The sequence below is a fragment of the Sinocyclocheilus anshuiensis genome, unplaced genomic scaffold (genome assembly GCF_001515605.1).
Source record: "Sinocyclocheilus anshuiensis isolate Anshui unplaced genomic scaffold, SAMN03320099.WGS_v1.1 scaffold249, whole genome shotgun sequence".
Taxonomy (NCBI): Eukaryota; Metazoa; Chordata; class Actinopteri; order Cypriniformes; family Cyprinidae; genus Sinocyclocheilus; species Sinocyclocheilus anshuiensis.
The window spans coordinates 842,362-849,947 of record NW_015540871.1 but is presented as its reverse complement, the minus strand read 5'-3'; the positions used below and the strand labels follow the sequence as shown (position 1 = coordinate 849,947).

Below are 7,586 nucleotides of genomic sequence, written 5' to 3'. Positions count from 1 at the left end.
ACCTTGCAAACTTAGTCGAATCCAGTTGTGAGATCTTGTGAAGTGTGCATGTGACCTGCATGATCACGTGTTCTCTGCGTGACTTTCAGTCCGTGCAAATTGAATGCTTTAAACATTAAATTCGTGATTTCAAATTATGCTGCGCTTCATGCATTTGCCCACTGTCATATTCATGTCATTTTCACTGTGTGCTGTATGTAAAATGAGTGTTACCTTGGCTTTATTTTAAAAAATATATATGATTCCCAATGCACACAAACTTTCCAAAATGCTCTGTTGGTTATAGTTTACATCCTTTTTAATGATATATTTTTATTAAATATTTATTTATCTGTGGAAAATACTTTGCCATCTAAAGTATAAGTATGTTTATTTAACAAATTTATTTTTTAATCCATTTTCAAATGATTTCAAATTTCTTAAATATTTAAAGAATTTGCCACTGATGATTCAAACGAGAGTTTTGAGCAGTGTAGAGTAGCACTTGTTTGTCGTTTCTCCGATCACAAATGCAGACATGGTTTTATGTTTACGTGGCGCGATGCAACGCAACGCGTAAAAAGACATCATAAGTCATTATAATCAGTAATTATGTCCCCACTGGATGCAACAAATGCCTCGTTTGTAATGGGTTTTATTGTTGTTGTCTCGTCGCACCGGGACACAGCATCACAGTATGGTAGGGGCGTAACATTTCTGTCACATGCTTGAGGAATTCGGCCAATCCCAACACACTAGATAGCTGGCCAATCAGAGCACCCCTCGCTTTTCAGTCAGAGCACACCTCGCTTTTCAGAACGATGAGCTTTGTAAAAATCGACGCATTTCAGAAAGGCGGGGCATAGAGGAGAAACAATAATGTACAGTATGTGGAAAATATGTGTTTTTTTAACCTTAAACCACATAAACATTTCATTACACCAAATACACAAAATAATGTTCTTTTTAGCAACGTCATATGACCCCCTTAATAAAAGGTCTATGTTTAATATAAGTGAGTTTATCTGTTTTTTATTGTTTTGTTGTTGTCCATTCAAGCAATTGACGCCGAATTGTCACTAATTCGTAAATGAAAGTAAAATGCACACGGGCATTTAGAAGCTATTTAAAAGTGAAGGAAAGCAAGGAAAAGAGGGAAAACTCCAATGAACTACTCCCACATCCCAGCCCCCTGCCCGTCCGTCCACCCGTCGCATGTCAATTAACCGGTGGAAAAATGTCCTCACTCTCACAACCCTACATCTTAAGGAGTATGCAAGGAGTACGTAAACTCATGAGAAAAGGGATATGTAAACTTATGAGCATGACTGGATGTGAAAGCTGACCATTTAATTAATCTCTATGCATATGGTCCTTTATGATGAAATCTGGGCGTTCCTGAAGCAGTTCAAAGTTTAACACTTCTAACCTTTATGGTTTGATAAGATCCACTGTACAGATGATTCTGAGAAGCAACCAGAGCTCGAACCCAGTGATTCAAGCCAGTTAGTTCCTTCTTTAGCTTCAGCTCCGTGCCCACAATATCCCACACCTACAGAGGGAGAGAGAGAAAGATGTTCAATCACTTGAGGAACATTCAGAATTGGTAAACAGGAAAGTCCCAGAAAGATGAGATCATTCTACTTTTAAGCCTCCACTCCCTCATTCCTCCCACACATCACCATGGTGATACGAGCTCAGCATGTGCTCTTCAGACAGGCTCTCAGAGCCAAGTGGATCTAATTCTGCTCCACTCGTGCCTCAGTAACTTAAGTCTGTGCTTTTTTCTTCTCTGCTGGAGCACCGATCGCATTCTCCACATCACTTTAAGAAAACCGAATACAGCTAATGTAATGTGCACATCAGCAAATGGGGCAGAATAAAGCTCAATATTAGCTGCTTGATTGGGCTTGTGTCTGCAGACACGCACATCTTCTCTTCAACAGACGCCACTGACCTTAATGGCTTTGAGAGAGCCACTGAATAGCATGTTGTGTGAGGACACCAGAGTGCACACTGGGTTGTCATGTGCCCGGATAGTGTTCACTTTCTGCAGGGTCTGGATATCCCAAACCTGAGGGAGAGCAAGCACATATCTGCATTATTTGTACCATGTCATGAACAGTTTGATTACTCTTATAAATGTATTTCAGAAACACTCACAATAATGGTGCAGTCAGCTGAGCCACTGTAAAGCTTGTTCCTGCGACAGAAAGGAGAAAAAAAAATATAAGACCTCCTGTCCAAAATGAAATGACATTTGCAACCCATTTTACTTTCACAATTCCTTCAATTGTACATTTTTTTTATTTTATTATATATATTTTTTCAATTTCCCTTTTCGACTTAATTTTTCGTAATTTTTTAATAAACGCAAAATTAAAAATAAATACAAAACTACACTTCTTGAATACCTAAACATTTATTTGTAACATTGTTAATATTTATAACAATTAACAATACATTATTTACATATTTTTATTTGTTTAAATTTACAACAAAACCCTCAAAATGCTTACCCCTGAATGCACAATGCCAACACTATTCCATCATGGCCCTCAAGGGTTTTCTGGCACTTATATGTGGTGCATGTGTCCCAAACCTATGTGGAGCACAGAAGTACAGGGAATTTATCTAGATGAAGAGGGATGCACATAAACCAAAGGAACAGAAAACTAATGGCAGGTGAAATTACCTTGATGGACTTGTCTGATGACCCACTAAAGAGAAGATCACCGGTAGAATAGACACACAAACACCACACCGGACCCTGGTGGCCCACAAAAGTACCCTTGCATTTGAAGATCTGCTGGGGGTCGTAGGCTGCAAAACATTTCATACAGTCAGACAATGACAAATTTCATTATCCTCACAGAAATTAGGAGCATAAACGAGGAAAAGACACTCACAGCCCAGTATACCCATATTGAGTCTGGCATTGATGTGAGACAGTTCATCCTGCAAAAAGAGGGGTGGGTTAGAAAGCTCTTAATACTGAAACACCACAATTGTACATCTTAATTTGGTGGAAACCAGAGTAAAAATAGACAAACATTCAGCATGGAAGCATCTCGTCTGAACTCCATCAGATCTTCACTGAGCTTACTCTGGTTCTCATCCAGCACATCTGCCATATTAGCACAAGAAAACCCCAACAAAATCAACATTCATGCATATTTTGGCCTAAAAACAGTAAGCAGTTAAGAGTTAGTTTCCTCACCGAACTTGAGTTCCAAGTTCTTCTCCAGCTGGTCTAGTTTCTCAGAGAGTTTGCCCAACATGGAGCGCAGGAACGAGATGTCCTGGTCCTTCTGTGCCAGTGTCACCTGCATCTCATGGAATCTGTCATCCGTCTGCTGGAGAAACTCCTTCAGCCCCTCGAACTTACACACCTCCAGGTGCGTCTCATACGTGTCCTGATTCCCGATAAAGGTGCAACTGGAGAAAAGTCAGCAGAGATAAATTCAAGGCTGTTTTATTTAATTATCTATGCAACTGAAGGAAAGATTGTTAGATTTCCAAACGTCCATACCCATATTTAGAGTGAGGGCACTTAATGTGTTCACACTCTTTCAGATGGGCCTCCAGGTTCATGGTGAGCAATGGAGGGCAGTTGGGGTTGTTGGGACAGCGAACAGGTCTGTAGTCACAGCTTACTTCATGATCTCTGCCACACACAATCCAAAGTCATTACACTCCCTTTGCATGACTCATGACTATGTCGCAACAATAGAAATTAAACGCTGATATTGTGAAAGCCAATGAACCTGTGTACTCACTTCCTGGTGATAAGCTTGATGGTGAAAGGACAGCCAAGTGGGTCAACCTCAAAGGCACCGGGTTTGCCCGAGGTAGCTGGCCGACAGCCGTACTTGCAGTGAATGAAAAGCTCTCCGATTTGCTCGGCCACCGCTATGTTATTCACTACCACTGTGAGCTTGGAATTGTCCACGGGGCATTTCTCTGTAGAAACACAGGTTATAGGCAAAACAAAAATACTCCTGTATGTCGAAAACATCACTCAAACCAACAGCATGAAATGAAAGAGTTAGCATGGAGAGGAAATGAAAGAGGAACTGAGCTAGAGACCTGCACTTGGTCCAAAATTAACTTTAAGCCACTCCTGCTAATGCTGAGTGAATTTAGAAAATTTAAATACATATTCAAACAAATTTCAGAAAGTATTCAGATTGCTTCACCTTCTTTCGCATTTTATGCTGCATCCTTCTGCTAATTTTTCTTTTTACAAAAGTCTATACTGTACACCCCATAAAGGTGTTTTGCGCTTTATATTTTTGTCTCAGTGACGATAAAATTATTAACCTCACAAAAAAACAACAACTTCAAGACAGATTAAGATTGTCATATTTTCATTTTGATTTAATATAAAATCTATCTAGGAATCCTTAACATATTCTGGATGGTCAGTTTTCCACTCAGATGAAATTTGAGAATGACAACGTTTTCTTTAGAAGACATCAGATCTATATCAGATATCAGACGATATTACATTTTCACTACATAATTATTGTAGTCAAAAAAAAAAAAAATCACAATAACAATATTATTGCGATACCTATAGAACCTTTGAAAAAGGAATAATGCTATCAGTCAAATTCATGTTTATTTTAAGTTTTCTCTTTTTTGGCCAATGAAGTGTAGAAAGAGTTTGTAACCATAATTGCACAATAGCATACAAAAAGAACTTAGTACAAATAGTGCTTCCTCACTACTGGCAGCAATGTTCATCATGGGAAAGGTGAAAGCAAGACAAATGCTTAAGAGTAAAAATGCTATCCTTACCTGAGGTCAAGGCACATCGCCTGCAGAATGTGTGCTAAGGTGACAAAGGAAGGAAAAAGAGAGCACAGTGAGAGTGAATAAGAACTGAAATTTCATTTTCATCTACTCAGCTATTTTAAGTGTAATTCATCTCTCAACAGACACTTGTACTGTGGTGTTCAACAGCCTGACAGTGCTGTAGGAAACAGGTCAATGAGGCGTGCTGTTCACGGCCCAAGCTGACAGGAAATCAATACATGGCCTGGAAACAGATCACGACAGACAGCCCTATCCTGAGGGAGAGGTGAGGGGACGGCTGGCTGACTCACTGGGATATTTTATTACAGCCCACTGACGTAAAGTGTGTAAACCTGCACTCAGCTTGCGTGAAGGGGATTAGAGCAGACGTACGAGAGAGAGAGAGAAAGAGAGAGGGCGAGAGAGGGTGAGAGAGAGAGAGAGAGAGAGAGAGAGAGAGAGAGAGAGAGAGAGAGAGAAAGTCAATCTCGTGCTGGGCACATGTGTAGGTCTATCAGTCTTTTGCGTCACTATACTAGATCAACATGTGAATAGGAAACAGAAGACTGCTGACACTCACTGTGTCTTCCTCTTCCTCGTGGAGAGAAAAGGTGGAGCGTAGCGACATGTTAGACTCGGAGTGCAGAGAGCGAACCGAGATGGCAGAGTCTGAGCGACGAGGGGTACTAATGGGTGGCTGCAGGGACAGAGACAGTTAGCATCTAAACACTTTCTTTAAAGGTTATTAAAATTACATCTGGGGGTATTCCAGAAAGAAAGTTATGTGACATACCCATGTAAGTTAACGTATAAGTAAACAGATAACCTCAACCTTTAAAAACTTGGGTAATTTTCAGGATATGCAAGCAGACACAGCAACGTATTCTGTAAGCTTCTCCGGGGCAGTTTATGTTTCAGGGTTAGTTTACCTCAGAAGTGTTCAGTGCACTGATGTAGCTTCAATGACAGATTTCACACAATATTATATTAGACAGTTATGTTGTTTTAATTTTAAAGCACTAATATTAACATAAAACAATATTTACTGTTTAACAATGTTTATCTCGCACACCATTGTTTTCCTTCCACAAGCGTTTTTTTTTTTTTTGCAACAGGTTTTTATATAATTCTTTTCTATAGTAAAATACAAAAAAAAGGCTTTTCAAGATTAAAGATTAAAACAAATTGCACAATTGGCCAGTAGGTGTGAATGTAAATTGCAAAAGAAGAAGAAAGATGATATATGGAATGCTGCTATTTAGTGTAAATTTGGATGCAGCTCTAGTGTGTGGTCTCCATGAACGTCCTCTAAGTTGACTGAACTTCCTCACAGCTGCGTTTTTGAACTGATAACCACAATTAAGAAAGGCTTAGGTTAATCAACCAAGCGTTCTGGGTTTATGTGAGTAAGTAATTTTGCTATCTGGGATACTCCCCTGAGCATTACCAAAAGTCATTGAATCAGACACACTGAATCAGGAAAGCAACAAAATCAAAAGTAGTAAAACTTTCCTGCTCAACAAACAACTTAAAAAAAAAAATCAGATTCAACTACCTCAGCTTATCTCATATCTGGGCTTTCCTGTGAATGTCCAAAATGATCGACTAAAGGAAAACACCTTCTGATAACAGTCTTCTGATTCACTTAAATTTGGTGAAAAACAAAACTGATTGTAAATATTTGAATTACCATAAACCAATTTTGCATCTAGCCAGGCATTAACAGCTACAATACAGTCTATGTCTAAGGAAAGTATTAATGCTGTGGCTGTGTGGGAAAAAACAAAACCAAAAAAAAACAGTATTCTTCGCCACTCTCTCATAAACAGTCAGTGCTAAAAACAATCAGAAAACCAGAAACAGCAGAACAATTTATCAGATGCATTTATTTAAAACTAAGAACGGCCTAAAAAGCAAATAAGCTGGTCCAAAAGCTTACTATTATGTACGTCAACGACAAAATTGTGAGGAGTTTGATTTCCATTCCTCAATATGTAAATGTGATTGGCTGTTTTGAAAAAGGATGGCGTTGTGATTACCATGCCATCATCGTCGTCACGAGCGGAGTAGGTCAGAGTGCTGGAGGATGAAGGGGTTCTACGGTGCTGTTTGTAATTAGTTTCCGCTGAAATGAAAGAGCAGAGTTACAAGCGACTGATTGAACCTTGTTGCTAGGCAAACAGTCACATGGATTTCTGTACAATCAATGCTAATCCAGGTCATTTTCACCACCAGCAATTTCTTTCATAGTGGTTTTCATAGAGGTACAACACTCAAAATTTAAATTTTAAATGCTCATTAGATCATTTTTTTTTTTTTAGGAATTTTAAAACAGCTGTATCATGCATTATAATACAGCTTTAAGGACCACTTATAATGCAATTTATGTGTCATGTTTTAGTTTTTAATGACAATTTTTCAGATTCTAATCTGACTAAGTAGCCCAACAGATAATACTGACCTTTTGCTACTTGAGGGACTGCTGGAAACGTGGATCCAAAACTAGCTTCCATTTTGGTCTGCATACAGAAGAGTATGAAATAAGAAAACAATGAGAATTTCTGCTACTGAAGTCTTCACATAACTTGTAATAATGTAAATAAATATCCATTCTGTCTTACCTGGTTGCTGATGTCAGGTGAGGGTACAGTGATAGTGGCACCTGCCACAGATCCTCCTTAGAAACGATCGAAGCGTGATGGTTTACTACAGCTCATAATACAGCAAAGCCCTGTAGAAAATATCTGCTGCAGCCTGTAGATTAAATAAAAATGTAAAAAATCTAATTTCAAACATAAGCTATCTAT

At 38.8% G+C, this 7,586-nt stretch overlaps 1 pseudogene; it reads right to left on the bottom strand.

Annotated features, from left to right (window-relative positions):
* The window catches only part of LOC107688140 (E3 ubiquitin-protein ligase TRAF7-like), a 13,497-nt pseudogene that overhangs the window by 4,394 nt on the left and 1,517 nt on the right, over positions 1 to 7,586 (bottom strand).